Source organism: Podarcis melisellensis (assembly GCF_964234715.1).
Source record: "Podarcis melisellensis genome assembly, chromosome: 4".
NCBI classification, from domain to species: domain Eukaryota; kingdom Metazoa; phylum Chordata; class Lepidosauria; order Squamata; family Lacertidae; genus Podarcis; species Podarcis melisellensis.
This window is the reverse complement of record NC_138531.1, coordinates 102,299,642-102,318,346: the sequence shown is the minus strand read 5'-3', so window position 1 is coordinate 102,318,346 and position 18,705 is coordinate 102,299,642. Positions and strand designations below refer to the sequence as shown.

General features: G+C 50.6%; 1 protein-coding gene across 1 annotated transcript in view; it reads left to right on the top strand.

Annotated features, from left to right (window-relative positions):
* The first annotated feature begins 13,047 nt into the window (after positions 1-13,047).
* The window catches only part of LOC309369062 (uncharacterized protein), a 116,214-nt gene continuing 110,556 nt past the window's right edge, over positions 13,048-18,705 (top strand). The window contains exon 1 of the mRNA XM_081909641.1: positions 13,048-13,122. The gene's annotated coding sequence lies outside the window, so the exon portion shown is untranslated. The remainder of the gene's footprint in view (positions 13,123-18,705) is intronic.

The window sequence follows — 18,705 nt, the reverse complement described above, 5'->3', positions numbered from 1 at the left end:
CAACGCAAATGGTTACAGTAATGAGGATGAGGAGTCCGTTCCCTAGAAGTTGTTTTATCCAGCCTGTCCCAGGCAGCCAGCTCCACAACTGGGTGTCTGACAGCCCTTCGTGTTGGATGTCTTTAAGCTCGTCTGTTAATCTATGGATGTTGTTGAGGTGTCCGGTAATATTAAGGGTTTGGTCGGACACGTGGGTGCAGCACTCGGTTCCGACAAGGGCACAAACGCCTCCTGTCGAGGCCAGAACGTAGTCCAAAGCAAGGCGGTTCTGTATCGCGGTCTGCCTGACTTCCGTTAATTCCGTCAGGATAGACTGAGTGGCCGCATTGGATTCTTCCATGAAATTTAGTAAGATGTCCGTTAATTTAAGGATATCAACGTGGTTGGAGCCGGCTCCGTACGCAGGGAAAAGAGCCCGGCCATAAGTCTCGCTGTTGGCGGCTACGTCAGAGAGTTGTGACAAGTCCTTTGCCCTTTTGTTCCGCCTCCTCCCGGGGGGTAGGTCTTGAGTGACGCGGACTCCAGGTAAGATTAGGCCAAGGTAACAAGTGCCGCGGGAGTGGGGACTGGCCCATACGTAGCCGCGGTGGCCACAAACCCAGAACAATCCTTGTAAGCATGAGTCTATGCGGCCGGTGAGGAAGGTGCGGAAGAAGCACTGGGAAACCGGGGAGGGGCTCCAGGAGTCGGGCAAGGTCATAACGCGTTTCCATGCAGATGTTAAGGTGGGGTGGATAGAGGGGTTGCCTTGGTGCCATAGGGTAATTTTGCCATTTAAGGTAATGTCAATGGTGTACTTACAGGTGCTCTCGCCGATAATTTTGTCGTTCCCACTGAACTTCCGGCAAAGGTCACCTGCTGTAGGTCCGGTTAGGTAGATGTACTGGTGGGTCAAGTTCACAGCGGTCAGGTTCCAGGATCGCACGTCAGCGGAGAGATGTTGTTGCAGGGTAAGAGGTACTCCTAGAAATGGTATGCCACTGTGAAGGTGTGCGGGAGCGTTGGCACAGATCCAGCACTCCTTGGTTGTTGTCTGTCTTGCAATTTGAGAGATTAATTTCACATAGGTGTTGGAATGCCAAGTGGACAAAAAGTCATTATTGTTGGAGTTTTCGGATACTGACAGTTCCCCCCTTTGTCGAGGTGCGGTACCCGCGGGGTGAAGTGGATCTTGGTGGAGTAGGTAGGTGAGGTTTGTGGTGAGACCTCCACATCTTTGGGGTCCAGTAGTGTCCCATTCTGCTGGGGGTGTAACTGAGTGGTGCCAGCCTTCGAGGTACGCTTTCCCGTCCCAACCGGAGGCGAGTCCGATGTCCCAGACGCAGCAGTACCTTCGGAGGCAAACTCCCTGTAGGATGGTTTGGCGGGGAGCGGAGTCCACGCGTTGGCAGTAAAATCCATGAATCAGATTGTCTGTGGGGTGATTTCTGTCAGTGTAAACTGACTCACCACCGCCATTGTCAAGAAGTGACCAGTTCAAGGGTTGTTGATGGGTACCATCAGAGAAGAGTACATAGGAACCATTGAGGCAGTGGGCTCGGTTCCAAGAGTCATCTTTGGTGAGGATGAGTTTGCCAAGTGGCTTGTAAGAGGGCGAGCGTATAAAAAGTTCCCAAGTTTGGTGAGTGGCAAGTGTCGGTAATATGGTATGTCGAAGGAGAACACGGGTTTCGGGTAAGCAGAAATCGAAATCCCCCAGGCGGTCCGGTGTTCCCCTTTTCACCATATCAACAATTCCAAAGTCCAGATATTTGTATTCCATTTGCAATCCTGGGCATGAGCCGTGGGTGGTTATGGTGTGTTGTGCTAAGGTAGAGGTGATAGAAAGGACGAGCAGGGTGGGTATGGTAATTGCCATTGCGTATGGTGGCCGTCAAACGAAACTGTCAAACTGCGGAGCTGAAGACTGGAGCTGTCAAACTGAGCTGTCAAACTGCGGAGCTGTCAAACGGCGGAGCTGTCAAACTGAGCTGTCAAACTGCGGAGCTGTCAAACGGCGGAGCTGTCAAACTGCGGGCGTGTGTTTTCGGAGTTTGAGTCGAATTGGGGGTTGGTCGTCGTGGTCGTTGGCCGTGATTATTTCAGAGGTCCAATGGCTCGATGTGTCAGGTCTGGTCTGTTGGGCTCGGTTCGTGCCCCGATCTGGTCCGGTCTGTTGGGCCCGATTTGTGCCCCGATCTGGTCCGGTCTGTTGGGCCCGATTCGTGCCCCGATCTGGTCCGGTCTGTTGGGCCCGATTTGTGCCCCGATCTGGTCCGGTCTGTTGGTCCTCGTCGATGCTGTTGTCGTCGTCTGCTGGTCGGGCGGGTGTATCGTAGGGCGAGTCGTCCACTGTGGGCTCGGGTGGAGAGGCGGGTTTGCAGCGGGTGTGGTGCAACCAGGCTGTCTTTTCTGCTACCTTAACGGAAGTTGGAGTGGTTAAAAGTACTTGGTAGGGGCCCTCCCAAGTGGGCTGTAGGGGTACCTTTTGGTAAGTTTTTGCTAGTATCCAATCGCCTGGTTGGTACGGGTGGATGTTTTCATCCAGAGGGATGTTTTGGCCTGAGGCTGCGTACCTGTGGAGAGTTATGAGTTGCTTTTGGAGTTGTATTACGTATTTAGTTAATTCTGACTCGCCCACTTCTAGTTCTGATGTCGGAAATCTGGTGTTATATACAGGGGAGGGTCGGCCGAATAGTAATTCGTAGGGAGATAGTTTTAGTTTTCCGCGTGGGCAGGCTCTCAAATTATGCAAAACTAATGGAAGGGCATTTACCCATTTGATGCCAGATTCTTTGCAAAGTTTTCCTAGCTGTAATTTAAGTTGCTGGTTCATTCGTTCGACTTGTCCCGAGGAAGGAGGATGGTATGGGGTATGTAATTTCCATTTGATCCCTAGGGCAGTGGAGACTTGTCGGATTATGTCTGAAGTGAAGTGTGAACCCCTATCGCTGTCTATATGTCTAGGCACTCCAAAGCGGGGTATGATTTCTTGAATCAGAGTTTTTGCAACAATGTGTGCAGTTGTTCTGCGAGTGGGAAAACATTCTATCCACCCAGTCAATTGATCAATGATTACCAGAGCATGCTTATAGCCTTGGCAAGGGGGTAGGTCTATAAAATCTATTTGAAGGCTTTCGAATGGAACAAAAGCCCATGGTCTAGCTCCGGATGGGCACCTGGCGGTATGCTTTGGATTAAAGCTCTGGCATGTGTGACAATTCTTTACAACCGTTTTAGCGGCAAGAGCTAAACCTGGAGCATACCAACAGCGTTGCATTGTGTCAATGAGTTTTTCTCTTCCCCAGTGGGTAAGTTGGTGCAGAATTCTCAAATGTTTAGGTACCCACAGTCTGGGCATTATAAGTCTTTTATCAGGAAAGTACCAAACCCCTTGGTCTAAATGGGCTCCTTGTTCCTCCCATCCCTTGATCTCCTCTGGGGTTGCTGTCTGGTACATTTCGGCGAAGTTCACATCTGATGGAATTTGGGGCCCCTGGAACTCATTATCTGTGGAAAAGGGTTGTAGGGCTGCTTCTTGCGCTGCGCGGTCAGCACATCTATTTCCTATTGAGATGGGGTCCTTCCCTTTGGTATGTGCCTTGCAATGGACTACTGCAATAGCTTCGGGAAGGTGTATGGAGTCCATGAGACGTTGCACTAGGGGGGCATGTGCAATTTGAGTACCTGCCGCAGTCAAGAAACCCCTCTGCAACCAGATCTGGCCGGTTGCATGTACTAACCCGAAGCAATACTTTGAGTCCGTGTAGATTGTGATTTTCTGTCCTGCTCCCAATTCGCATGCTCTAATTAGTGCAATGAGTTCAGCAGCCTGTGCGCTGTATCTTGCGTTGACGGGTCGTGCCTCTAGGGCAGTGTTTCCCAACCGGTGTTCTACAGCACACTAGTGTGCCGCGAGACGTTGCCTGGTGTGCCATGGGAGGGAGGCGGGCGAGGCGGGCGGCGAGAGGCGGGGCGGCGGCGGCATCTCCTGCTGGATGCAAATCCAAACATGGCGGGCGCCTCCCTCGCTCCTTTGTAGGCGGACCATTGAGAGAGAAAGAAAAGGAGGTGAAAGAGCGAGAGAAGGCGCCTGCGCGGAAAGAGGAGCGAGCAGTGCGCCTGCACGCCGCGGCGCCCGAGTGCAGTGAAATTCCGTGAAGAGGGAAGGGGGGCTGGAAAAGAGAGAAAGGAAAGATTTTTCATTTTTTAAAAAAAAAAGAAAAAAAGGAAGAGGGAAAGAAGATAAAAAGCGGCAGAAGCTGAGGGGAAGGTTTCCGTGAGGGAGAGAGAGAGAGAAACGCGGGGCTGGCGGGACCGCTCCTCTTCCGCCACGCGTCGCCCGCCACCGCCTCAGAATCTCCTCAGGAGCGGCTGCTCCCCCTCGCCCCCTTCCTCCCCCCCAGCCCCCTCACAACCCCCGGACGAGGGACGCGAGGTGGCGCTGCTGAGAGGACGGGAAGGCCCCCGGCGGCGGAGTCGGCTCGAGCAAGGAGGGGCGAGCACTAGCTGGCTGGCTCTAGCCCGGCAAGAGGAGGAGGAGGAGCACGCCGTCGCTTCCACAGCGGCCGCCCCACACTCCCCTCCCCGGGCACCGGTGGGGAGAATGACGGAGCTCCAGTCTGCGCTGCTACTGCGGAGACAGCTGGCAGGTCGGTCCGTCCGTCGTTCGGTCAGGGCAAAACACACCACAGCACAGGCAGAGGCAGGCAGGCCCGTCTCTCCCTGCCTCCCCTTGGACCTGGCCGGCCTGGGGTTTGCACCCCAAACATTCATGTCCACCCCAGCTACACAAGCCACACCTTGCTCTCAGTTCGATCTGTCAAATAACTCACCTATCATTCACATAAAGAACCTAGTCTATCCTCAAACGTCAGAATGTACCTCCTCTCTAGCTTCCCCCACTTCATCTAGGCACTTTCAGCCCTTACTTAACCCACCCCAGCCTGCTTACTCTTCCTTCATTTGCTATAAAAACTAAATACAGAGAGAGACTGAGAGCTGTTGACGAAGAGCTACGTGTGTGTCTTTCTTCGATTCCAGCCAGAATATCAGCTTTGTGTTCAGCCAAACAGGCCCAGGTTGCGCACTGAATAAAGTATTTTATAATTTTTCATATTTCTGTTTACTTACTATTTCATAATAAAGTAATTATAAAATACTTTCTTTGTGTTTATTTGATTCCTATTAAAGAGAGTTACTTTATATATAGTCAATATAGGCACAGAGTTAATTTTTTAAACATTTTCTAATGGTGGTGTGCCTCGAGATTTTTTTCATGAAACAAGTGTGCCTTTGCCCAAAAAAGGTTGGGAAACACTGCTCTAGGGTCCTATTATCAGTGACTACGGCATATCCACTTTTCCGTTCCCCTCCCACAACTTTGGAGCTCCCATCCGTGTATAGAACGAGGTCAGGGTCGGTTAGCGGGAGATAATCGAGGTCCTCCCTGGGTTTCTCTAGGTGACGGACTATTTGGGAACAATCATGATGCGGGGTGCCGTCGTCCGGGAGGGGAAGGAGGGTCGCAGGGTTTAGGGAGTTCACTCGTTTTATAGTGACATTGGATGGGCTGAGGAGAATAGCTTCGTATTTATTCAGGCGTTGAATAGTGAATCGTTGGCAACCTTGCAGGCTAAGTAGGGTAGCGACAGCGTGGGGGACGTTTACAGTTAGATCGTGCCCTAAAACTGTCTCTTGTGCTTTCTCAAGGAGCAGTGCTGCCGCTGCTACCGCTCTGAGACATCCCACATTTCCTAAGACCGTAGTGTCAAGTTGAAGGCTGTAATAAGCGACAGGTCTGTTTTTTCCTTGGAATGGTTGTGTAAGGACGCCAGAGGCTACTCCTCTATTTTCATGCACGTATAAAGTAAAGGGTAGTCTGTAGTCCGGGAGTCCGAGAGCGGGTGCTGATCTAAGTTCCCTCTTTATGGATTCAAACGCTTCAAGCGCCTCCGCAGACCACTGTAGCTGGTCTGGGGCATCCTCGTGCGTCATTGCTGTGAGGGGACGGGTGAATTCTCCGTAGCGGGGAATCCAAGCTCGGCAGAATCCGCTCATTCCAATAAAACCTCTGAGCTGTCTCTTAGTTTTTGGCAGGGGTAGTTTTGTTATTGTCTCGATCCGATCTGTGGTCAGGGCACGGGTGCCTTTCCCCAGGATATGACCAAGGTATTTGACTTCCTCTTTGCAATACTGTATCTTTTTCGGAGACACCTTATGTCCTTTGTCTGCTAATATGTTCAGGAGGGCTATGGTGTCGTTTCTGCAAGAGTCTAAGTCCCGCCCACAGAGTAAGATGTCATCTACGTAAAGCCTCAGGGCAGAGCCTCCCGGTAGGGTCACATCTGCCAAATCTTGGTGTAGGATAGATGAAAAAATTGCAGGGGATTCCACATACCCCTGGGGTAACCGGGTCCACGTTAGTTGCCCTGTCTGCCAAGTGAAGGCAAACAGGAATTGGCTTTTGGGGTCTACAGGAATACTGAAGAAGGCAGAGCATAGGTCTATGACTGAGTAAACTGTAGTTCCCTCCGGTATGGTGCTTAGGAGATGATGTGGGTTGGCGACCACGGCATGTCGGGGAATGACAAAGGAGTTGACGAGCCTGAGGTCTTGCACCAAGCGCCATTTGACCGGGTTTGTATTGGGCTTTTTGACAGGGAGAAGAGGGGTATTGCAAGGGGAAGCGCATGGGACCAGAACTCCCATCTTCAAGAATTCGTCGATCATAGGGGTTAGTCCTTGTACTGCCTCAGGGGGAAGCGGGTATTGCTTAGTGCAAGGGAAAGGCAAATCTTGTCTGTAGTTCACTCTAACTGGGGTCGCGGATTTTAAGAGTCCTACGGAGGTTGACTCGGTTCCCCATAGAGAAGGAGAAACATTATTCAGAAGTTCAGGTGGGAGGTCGATATCTGGATTTAGGGCTTCTTGTAAAACTCCTTGGAAATTAAAAATTGATTCATCCGGCATGTGTAAGTAAATGCCTTCTTGACCGCATTGTATAGTGGCGTTTAATTTGCAGAGCAGATCCCTCCCCAAGAGGTTAACAGGGCTAGAGGTTAAGAGGAAAGTATGGTTTACAGATAGGGGTCCAACCGAGACATTTGCAGGTTTGGAAAGGGGGCAGTTCCGGGGAATTCCGTCCAGTCCCATTACGGTTCTGGTTTCTTCCCCGGGGGTTAGGTGGCTGCCCGTAAGGGTGGAGTAGGTGGCTCCAGTGTCTAAAAGGCAATTGTAGGTTTGTCCATCGATTTGCATGGTGCAGATTGGGTCCGAGGACGATAGTCGCAGGACGGGGCAAAGAAAGGGGAAAGGGGCGGGACCTGCTCCTAGTTGTCAATTCGATTGATATTCATCCATCACCATCTCATGAGCTGGGTTAGTGGTGTAGTTGGCCGGTTTAAAGGGATTTGTAGGATCTTGAGCGTGGTTCCTAGGTCTAGGTTGGGGAGGGGGAGGACCGGCGCGATGTAGTTGTTGGGTCGTCGTTGAATTATATCCATATGGGGAATCCGACCCTCTGGGTCTGGGATAGACTGGGTCCCGATAGTCCGTTTTGTACAGTTTGGTGTCGCTATACTCTGGTTCTGTTGTGTTAGTCAGGAAGGGGCAAAATTTCCTGATGTGTCCCTTTTGTTCGCATTTGTAACAAATACGGTTGTCCCTAGAGTCGGGTCCCCATTGTTTGTTCTTGTAAGGGGGGACCCCTCCCGCATAAGCCAATACTCGTGGAGAATCGGGTTTCTGATCTTTCTTTCTTCGTTCATCCCTAGAGTTGAATACTGATTTGGCGATGGAAAGGATTTCGGTTACCGTCTTTCCATCGTATCCCAGGTGGGAATTTAGGGCTTTCCGTATGTCCGCTGTAGCCTGGTCCTTGAAGAAGCCTTTAACTATGACTTCATGTTGGGGGTTCTCTGGGTCTATCCCGCCCCAAGTTTTGATAGCCGAAACTAGTCGGGTGTAATAGTCAGACGGGTGTTCTTCTGGCCCTTGAAGGACGGTCTGGACTTTAGTCCAGTTTACAGTTCGCTGACCAGCAGCTTTGATTCCATCTAAGATGGCCTTTTTGAAAATCTTTAAACCCCATATTCCATCGTTTGTATTATAGTCCCAGTCTGGGTCATTGAGTATCGTCTGAGCGGTCAGTGGGGTCATTGAGGCGGGACGATTTGGTTGGTAGCCTTCTCGGGTTAGAGCCTCCCCCGCCTTCGCTAGTATTTCTCTTTTTTCTGCCTCGTTAAAGAGGGCCCCAAGTAACATATGTACATCTGCCCATGTAGGATTGTGTGTAGAGAAAATGGTGGCCACCTGGCGGTGACATTTATCAGGGTCGTCCCTTAAAGAGGGCATTTTGTCAGACCAATTCATCAAATCCGAAGTAAGGAAAGGTTGATGAGTGAAGACCATGCGGGGTGGATCCCCAGCTCTGACTGGCGGTATGGGCAATGCTCGCAGGGGGTAGGCGCCCTCTGCTTCTCCGTTTGACGGAATGTCCCTGTTTCGGGTTCTGCTAGAGACGGGACCCTCTCTGTCTCCGTTTAATAGCTGGCCATTGAGCAAGGGCCCTAGAGTTAAGTCCGCTTCATCTCCCCTTAAGTTTGGCGTGCTCGTAGAAGGGTCAGGTGGTTGCGCACTCGGTAGGGTTTGGGGCGGGGTAGTGGTGACATTTGTTGTGTTTTCCCTTGACCCTACACCTCCCCCACCAGCTCCTGTTCCTGATCCTGATGGTTGGGGAGCTCGTGGTTCAGGGTAGTAGAAGGGGATGAGGCTCCTATCCAATTGTTCTTCTTGGGCTCTAATCTCATCGTAAGGGGGAGGTCCGGTTGTTTTAAGAACAGCCATTTGTCGGACGATTCGAGCCTGCTTTTGTTGGAACAAGTCACGGGCTTCAACGAAAGCATTTAGATAATAGATTTGGCGGGGTTTTTCATCAGCCAAGTAAGCTTTGAGTGCTTGTATCCTCACGATGTTAAAAGACCCGTGAGGGGGCCATCTCGAGGCTGGCTCTAACTGGTGGGTGAATGCGACCCACGAGATGTTGCAGAGATCCTTCAGCTTTGACTTTGAGAGTCCCTTCCTCCCTCTTAATTCCTTCCAACTAAGGAGAACAAATTGTAGAGGGGTATCGGAGTCCTCTCCAGGGCGGCAAGGCTTCATGGATGCCTGGTCACCGGGAGGAGCCCAGTCAGAGTGTTGGGATGCGTGGGCACCCATCGCTCTGATACTCGAGGGAAAAGGGTGCTCCGCTAGCTACTTGTACTAAGGTTAGAAGGGACGCACAAACAAGGGGAAGAAGGAAAAAGAACAGGACCACAACACACACACACAAAGGGAAAGGGGAAAAATAATATTCTTTCAGTAAACGAGGTACCTCTTTATCTCTACTTAAGCTTAAACCTGCCTATCATCCTTTGACTGGATTCAACTAGTCCTCTATATACTTCAAACACTAAACCTTAGCCCACGGGTCTCTCCCTCTACCCGATACACAACTGCGGATCCTGACAGTACAGTTTACACAACTGGTCCTAGTGTGGGGCCCCAACCCGGGTTCCGCCCCTTCTCCCTTCACGACAGCCTCCTGCCTAGCCTTTGGGACTAAGTTCGAAATCTCCTACTGGACGCTTGCGCAGTGCAATGCCAGATCGGGATCCGAGAAAAGTCAAGTTCGGAAAGGAAGCAAACGACCTTGTGTTCTCACGTACCCGGGTCATCCCTAACAAAGGTCGCCGGGCAGGAGGGGCGGCTTCGTTTGCATAATTAGCAGAAAGAAGGATAGAGAGAGCGAGAGAGAGCTTTGAGGGACGCCTCCAGCCGACTCCGAGAGAGGGACGTCAGAGAAAGACAGTAAAGAGCCACGCTTTCCCGGACTCAATTCCAAGACGGAAAACGGGGGAGAAAAGGGATAGAGAGATCAAGACGTTCCTGGACGACCCCGAGGGGGAACGTCGGAAAACAGCAAAGTACCACAATTTCCCCGGTCACATACCGTGTAAGAAACTGGGGGGAGAGAAAGGGAAAGGTTTTGACATTCCTGGACGACCCCGAGGGGGAACGTCAGACAGTAAAGTTCCGAAACCTCCCTGGCCACTTTCCGAAAGGGGAGAATCGGGGAGAAAAGAATAGAGGAAGAACGTTCCTGGCCGACCCCGAGGGGGAACGTCGGAAATGATAGAAGGAAAGTCTGGCTGTCGTGAGGACGTTACTTCCCACCCACCTCCCAATGTGTCTTTTCTCTTCAAACCATACTCACGTTCGAAGATGTCCCCCGTAGATCCCGGGATCCTTTCCTTTAGCCGGCTTTACCTCGCCTTTGCTCTCTCTGGTTGGGCTTCTGGTGACGGTTGATTACCGCCCACAAAGAGGAGGCAGGGAGAGGAAAAAGGGATCCCCGAGCTAAGGTTGCCCGGTGGCGCCCGATCCCCTCTATCTCCCCCCTCGCCTCTGTAGGAGAACCAAGTGTCCCTGAGCGCGGTCGCCAAAAACTGTAACCGGACAATCCGAGGGCTCCCTTGGACAAACAGAGACACCAACCAGAGCAAGTCAGAGCAAAACAGCAGCCAGTAGGCTTGGTCTTTATTAAAAGAAAGACTGTCGCGACAGGGCTCCCACCGCCCACGAGGTGAAGCAAAATGGAAGCCCCGAACAAAAGAAGATCCTAACTTTTATTAGTTGCTAATCCCCAAACTACACCCCCAGAATTACATCACATTTACATCATGATTACATTAAAATTAGGAGGAGTCGAGGAGGGGCTACACAGGTGTCAGAGCCACCCGTCTGGTCCCAGCTCACAAGAGACCCAAATCCGATCCAGTTTATTTACAAAAAGTCTTTATTGAAGATCATTGCTCCATTTACATTCCATCTTTGTGACTCCACGTCTGTAACGTTAGACCGCTGAAGTACCCTCTGAATCCGTCCCGCCTCTACACCAATTTAAGAGGCTTGTGCTGGACCACCTCTTCCTCTCCTTCCTTTTCCGCAGGGTCTTTCTGCCCCCCTGGGTTCCCCCTCGCCGGGACTCGCCCGAGGCTGAATCCTCTGACGCCTCCGCCCCCCTCCTTCTCGCTTTGGGGCCGGGCTCCTCCCCAGGGCTCTCCTCACTTCCGCGCGCCTCTACATTTGAACTTGGCGCGCGTACTTTGCTTCTGACCTTTCTCTCGACCGCTACACTGCTCCCGGTGCTGCTCTCCACCCCTTCCGGCTGAGCGCCCTGCTCCGATCTCCTTCCCCTGTCTCCTTCTTGCTCTGCTCCCTCTGACACACTGGTAACTCCACCCCCTTCACTCCGTTCCGGCTGAGAAGCCGGCTCCGGTGTCCAACTCCCACTGGGGCTTCTCCCTTCGCTCCCCTGCTCCTCACTGTTTCCCCCTTGGCCTCCCTTTGGTCTGACCAGGGGGGCCCCCTTTTGGGAGTCCTCTGACTCACTGGACAGACTCATGGACGACCTTTGGTCATCGTCATCCTCCTCCTCATCTCTCTGGGATTCTTCCCCCTCGCTCTCTGTCTCCTCCCCCATCTGCTCTTCTCTCCCTGAAACCCTGACAACAGGTAACCCGAGTGACCTGACACCTGGCCGGAGCCTCCTGCCTCCTCCCCACATGAGTCAATTTCAAGAACAAAAGGAGAAGGGCGAAGTTTCCTGCCCCTGAGGGGAATCCAGTCAGTGTCCTTTGTATAAGTCTGGGTGGAATACACTAAAAGGTGCAGCTTTATTGTGTCCTTGATAGTCTCCTGTCTGGACCCATCACGATGGCTATCAAGGTAATCACGCCAGCCAAGGGGAATCGCTGTGTACGTGACTGCTCGGTCAGGAGATTATGGTTACCCAGCGTCATGTCACCCCCCTTTGGTAGTCCTTTGGATATGTAGTAAAATAAAAGTGGTCCGATAAAAATCCGTCGTACGGTTGATTTTTAACGAATATAAAACGGCGAATACTTTGAAGTTCAAACCAACCCCAAGTTCAGGAAACAATGTAGCAAGCTCTTGATTGGATCAGTCACGGTTGAGTGAATTCGGAAACGTTGTATCAGTGAGCTGTCAAACAGGGACACAGCGAATGGCGGCTGCAGTACCAGCGCAGTCGCCACCAGGGGCGCTGTTCGCTAATGCTCATTGGTTGAAGCGGCTGTCGAGTGATCCAGAGTTCAGTCGCCCGGTCTACCCATGTTAAGAATAGGACGATGCGGAGCGCTAGAGTGGAAAGCCGTCAGGCTAGCGCTTCCTTATTTACGGAAGGCTTTTGGGAAGGTGACCCTCTAAAGGGACATCTCCAGGGCTGGGGGGGAGATGCGTGTACGTGTGAGTGTGGTGCTTGTGTAATACACGTGAAAAATGTGTGTGTGGGGGGGTGATTTCCGGTGATAATATGATTGTTAAAGCTAGGTAACTTCCCTGAGCTGTCAAGTTGAAAGGATACCTTTATGCATAATATTTGTAAAAGTTAACAACTTTAAAGATGTGCCCCCCCAATCTCCATAACAGGATGGATGGAAGACATGGGAGCCACCTCTCAATATCTGGGGGGCTGACCCATGGAAGAGGGAGCCAGCTTGTTTTCTCCTGCCCTAGAGGGGAGCACCCAGAATAAGGGACCCAGAGGACCAGAAAGCAGTTTCTGCTGCCTAAAGAGCAGGAAGAACATTCTGAGGGGAAGAGCAGCAGAATCCCTTGGGAGATGGCGGACTCTCCTTCCTTGGAGGTTTTTAAGCAGAGGTTGGATGCTTTGGCTGAGATTCCTGCCTTGCAGGGGGGCTGGAATAGATGACCCAGGGGGCTCCCTCCCATTCTAGGAGGAGGTTCCTTGCTTCCTGCAAAGCCCTTTTCCCTGCAACCTCTTCCTCCAGTTTCTGGCCAAGGGAGGGAGCGGATCACAGACCAACCAAGAGCGTCCCCTCAAAATGAGCATCTCTGGGATTGTGCAATGCAGGAGAGAAAAGGCAGAGAGGAGTGAGCAGGGTGGACCCGGATTTCCAAGGGTTAAAGGGAAATGAGCTGCATTCCTAGAGAGGACAGTAAGTAAGGGGGGGCTAGGTCCTCCAGAGGAAACCCCCTCCCTCCCCTTCCTGCAAGGGGAGCGGGGTTGTTTTCTGCTATTGCAAATGCTGCATTGTTCTCTTCCACGGGGATCTGGTGAGTCTCTTTTTCCTCCCCCCCCCCCCGAGGGTGCAGTGGGGAGAAGGGGGGACCCCAGGGCTACAGCAGGGGAGGGTGGCTCATGTGGGGGGAGGGAGCCCCAGGGAGCAGGGGGTCCTGCCAGGGAGGAGCGAAATCGCACGAGGTCCGCAACTACAGTACTCTATATTCTGCATTTATATTGTTAATGGAGAAATCTGAGGCTTCCTTGGACAAAAAACAAGGACACCAGCCAGGAATACCAGAGTAAAACAGCAGCCAGTTGGCTTGGTCTTGATTGAAGACTTTCGCGACAGGACTCCCAGGTGGAACAAGATGGAAGCCCCAAACAAAAGAGAACACAAACTTTGATTAGCTGCTAATCCCCATGTTACACCCCCCCCCAAACTACATCACTAATACATCCCGGTTACATCGTGAAAGGGGAGGTCTGGTGGCAGTGATCTGAGCATCCTGGACCCTGTCCCATGGTTCCCCTTGTTGTTGTTGTTGTTGTTGTTGTTGTTTAATCGTTTAGTCGTGTCCGACTCTTCGTGACCCCATGGACCAGAGAACGCCAGGCACCTCTGTCCTCCACTGCCTCCCGCAGTTTGGTCAAACTCATGCTGGTAACCTCGAAAACACTATCCAACCATCTTGTCCTCTGCCGTCCCCTTCTCCTTGTGCCCTCCATCTTTCCCAACATCAGGGTCTTCTCCAGGGAGTCTTCTCTTCTCATGAGGTGGCCAAAGTACTGGAGCCTCAGCTTCACAATCTGTCCTTCCAGTGAGCACTCACGGTTGATTTCCTTCAGTATGGAGATGTTTGATCTTCTTGCAGTCCATGGGACTCTCAAGAGTCTCCTCCAGCACCATAATTCAAAAGCATCAATTCTTCGGCGATCAGCCTTCTTTATGGTCCAGCTCTCACTTCCATACATTACTACTGGGAAAACCATAGCTTTAACTATACGAACCTTTGTTGGCAAGGTGATGTCTCTACTTCTCAAGATGCTGTCTAGGCCTGTCATTGCCCTTCTCCCAAGAAGCAGGCGTCTTTTAATTTCGTGGCTGCTGTCACCATCTGCAGTGATCATTGAGCCCAAGAAAGTAAAATCTCTCACTACCTCCATTTCTTCCCCTTCTATTTGCCAGGAGGTGATGGGACCAGTGGCCATGATCTTCGTTTTTTTGATGTTGAGCTTCAGACCATATTTTGCGCTCTCCTCTTTCACCCTCATTAAAAGGTTCTTTAATTCCTCCTCACTTTCTGCCATCAAGGTTGTGTCATCTGCATATCTGAGGTTGTTGATATTTCTTCCGGCAATCTTAATTCCAGCTAGGGATTCATCCAGCCCAGCCTTTCGCATGATGAATTCTGCATATAAGTTAAATAAGCAGGGAGACAAAATACAGCCTTGTCGTACTCCTTTCCCAATTTTGAACCAATCAGTTGTTCCATATCCAGTTCTAACTGTAGCTTCTTGTCCCACATAGAGATTTCTCAGGAGACAGATGAGGTGATCTGGCACTCCCATTTCTTTAAGAACTTGCCATAGTTTGCCGTGGTCGACACAGTCAAAGGCTTTTGCATAGTCAATGAAGCAGAAGTAGATGTCTTTCTGGAACTCTCTAGCTTTTTCCATAATCCAGCGCATGTTTGCAATTTGGTCTCTGGTTCCTCTGCCTCTTCTAAATCCAGCTTGCACTTCTGGGAGTTCTCGGTCCACATACTGCTTGAGCCTTCCTTGTAGAATTTTAAGCATAACCTTGCTAGCGTGTGAAATGAGTGCAATTGTGCGGTAGTTGGAGCATTCCTTGGCACTGCCCTTCTTTGGGATTGGGATGTAGACTGATCTTCTCCAATCTTCTGGCCACTGCTGAGTTTTCCAAACTTGCTGGCATATTGAGTGTAGCACCTTAACAGCAGCATCTTTTAAAATTTTAAATAGTTCAGCTGGAATACCATCACTTCCACTGGCCTTGTTATTTGCAGTGCTTTCTAAGGCCCATTTGACTTCACTTTCCAGGATGTCTGGCTCAAGGTCAGCAACCACACGACCTGGGGTATACGAGACATCCATTTCTTTCTGGTATAATTCCTCTGTGTATTCTTGCCACCTCTTCTTGATGTCTTCTGCTTCTGTTAGGTCCTTTCCACTTTTGTCCTTTATTATGGAAATCTTTGTACGAAAAGTTCCTTTCGTATCTCCAATTTTCTTGAACAGATCTCTGGTTCTTCCCATTCTATTGCTTTCCTCTATTTCTTTGCATTGCTCGTTTAAGAAGGTCTTCTTGTCTCTCCTTGCTATTCTTTGGAAATCTGCATTCAATTTCCTGTATCTTTCACCATCTCCCTCGCATTTTGCTTGCCTTCTCTCCCCCGCTATTTGTAAGGCCTCATTGGACAGCCACTTTGCTTTCTTGCATTTCCTTTTCATTGGGATGGTTTTCGTTGCTGCCTCCTGTATAATGTTACGAGCCTCCATCCATAGTTCTTCAGGCATTCTGTCCACCAAATCTAAATCCTTAAACCTGTTCCTCACTTCCACTGTGTATTCATAAGGGATTTGACTTAGATTGTATCTTACCGGCCCAGTGGTTTTTCCTACTTTCTTCAGTTTAAGCTTGAATTTTGCTATAAGAAGCTGATGATCTGAGCCACAGTCAGCTCCAGGTCTTGTTTTTGCTGACTGTATAGAGCTTCTCCATCTTTGGCTGCAGAGAATATAATCAATCTGATTTCGATGCTGCCCATCTGGTGATGTCCATGTGTAGAGTCGTCTCTTGTGTTGTTGGAAAAGCGTGTTTGTGATGACCAGCTTGTTTTCTTGACATAACTCTATTAGCCTTTGCCCTGCTTCGTTTTGATCTCCAAGGCCAAACTTGCCAGTTGTTCCTTTTATCTCTTGACTCCCTACTTTAGCATTCCAATCCCCTATAATGAGAAGAACATCCTTCTTTGGTGTCACTTCTATAAGGTCTTGTAAGTCTTCATAGAATTGGTCAATTTCAGTTTCTTCAGCACAAGTAGTTGGTGCATAAACTTGGATTACTGTGATGTTAAAAGGTCTGCCTTGGATTCGTATCGAGATCATTCTATCATTTTTGAGATTGCATCCCAGTACAGCTTTCGCCACTCTTTTGTTGACTATGAGGGCCACTCCATTTCTTTTACGGGTTTCTTGCCCACAGTAGTAGATATGATGGTCATCCGAACTGAATTCACCCATTCCCGTCCATTTTAGTTCACTGATGCCCAGGATGTCAATATTTATTCTTGCCATCTCATTTTTGACCACCTCCAACTTACCCAGGTTCATGGTTCTTACATTCCAGGTTCCTATGCAATATTTTTCTTTACAGCATTGGACTTTCCTTTCGCTTCCAGGCATATCCGCAACTGAGCGTCCTTTCGGCTTTGGCCCAGCCGCTTCATCAGCTCTGGATCTACTTGTACTTGCCCTCCGCTCTTCCCCAGTAGCATGTTGGACGCCTTCCGACCTGAGGGGCTCATCTTCCAGCGTCATATCTTTTATATGCCTGTTGTCTTTGTCCATGGAGTTTTCTTGGCAGGGATACTGGAGTGGCTTGCCGGTTCCTCCTCCAGGTGGATCACGTTTGGTCAAAACTCTTCACTATGACCTGTTCATCTTGGGTGCCCTGCTCGGCATAGTTCATAGCTTCTCTGAGTTCTTCAACTCAGAGAAGCTATGGTTCCCCTTGCCCTCCAGCAAACACCCATGGAGTGTAACAAAAGAGATACTTTCATTTCCTTGTTTCCCAGCCAAGTTAATCACACCCTTTTATCTTCATCTGGGTTTGTTATTTCTGGAATGGCTACCTGTCTGGCACTCAGGTATCAGGATGCCAGGGATTATCACTCAGGCAGAGGGGCTGCTGAGTAGCTGAGCTCACATGTCTATAGGAATTTCTGAAGTTTTCCCAGTGAGCCAGTACATAGATACATTGAGCAGTGAATTCTTACATTTGGTATCGTGCAGCAGAGGCCCTTTGAAAAGATAGGAAGAAACTGTGATGAAGTGTTTTGTGGGGACAAGTCACAAAAGGGATTGTGCTGATTTTGGTAGTGGGCTGCATGTGTATGATATCTGCTGGAGGGGCAAAACTCCAACACCACCACCTATACATAAATTCCTGCAACAGTATAAATGCGCTGCTTGCTGCTTTGGGAAGGCATCTATGTGTCAGGGGAAAGTCGTACGGGCCAGTCGTGTCCGACTCTAGGGTTGTGCGCCCATCTCACTTAAGAGGCCGGGGGCCAGCGCTGTCCGGAGACACTTCCGGGTCACGTGGCCAGCGTGGCGAAGCTGCTCTGGCGACCCGGCACCAGCGCAGCACACAGAAACGCTGTTTACCTTCCCGCTAGAAAGCGGTACCTATTTATCTACTTGCACTTTTAGGGGTGCTTTCGAACTGCTAGGTGGGCAGGAGCTGGGACCGAAAGATGGGCGCTCACCCCGCCGCGGGGATTCGAACCGCCGACCATGCAATCGGCAAGCCCTAGGCGCTGAGGATTTACCCACAGCGCCACAGCGCCACCGTCACGCAAATAAACTCCCTTCGGATTTAGGAATCAGCCACGTCTATTAGCATAGGCTGCAGCCAGACAGAAACGTTTGGATAATAGATAAATGCAAGAAATTGAAAACAACAACAATCCCGACCAACGCAAGAAAGCAAGAAATCCTTTTGGAAGATGGAGGTGCCGAGTTGAACTGTGGAACTCCCTCCCACAGGAGCCAGGGGGGGCCACCAACCCGGGTGGCTTGAAAGAGGATGGGGCCAGTTCATGGAGGAGGAGGAGAGGGCGGTGGGGGCTCCTGAATCCCCCAGGAGGAGAGCTTGGCTCTTGTGCTCCAGTCCTGCAGGGGAGCAAGGCAGGAGAGGCACCAGGCTGCCCTGATAAGGCTCCTTGGTTCTTTCTGGCTGCACACTGCCACACTATATGTACTGCTGAGCCACAGACAAACCCCAACCACTCTTTTCGGCGTTTCCCCCTCTCTGCTGCCAAGGCTCCAGGGAAGCGCCCTCCCCTGGCAGCACTCAGCTTCATCACTTCTTCCCCCTCCTGTTCTTTGGGGCCAGCTGCACACCTTCTCCTCTGGTCTGTATGCTCTGGAGATGTCTGACACACAACAGAGGAAACGTGCAAATGATTTTCCAAAGCTGAACGAGGAGGGTTGGATAAATCCATACCCTCCAACTTTTATCCAAGGGAAAAAGGGGCTTCCTAAGCAAAAGAGGGACATTCAGGCATCAAATCAGGAACTGGGACGCCTTCTCTAAATCCAGGACTGTCCCTGTGAAATAGGGACACTTGGGGGGTCTGCATCACGGATCCCATTCCTTCCCCACAGGAGAAAGAGAATGTAGTCTACAGAGAAGAAGAACTGAGTGAAACATTATACAGGAGGCAGCAACGAAAACCATCCCAATGAAAAGGAAATGCAAGAAAGCAAAGTGGCTGTCCAATGAGGCCTTACAAATAGCGGGGGAGAGAAGGCAAGCAAAATGCGAGGGAGATGGTGAAAGATACAGGAAATTGAATGCAGATTTCCAAAGAATAGCAAGGAGAGAC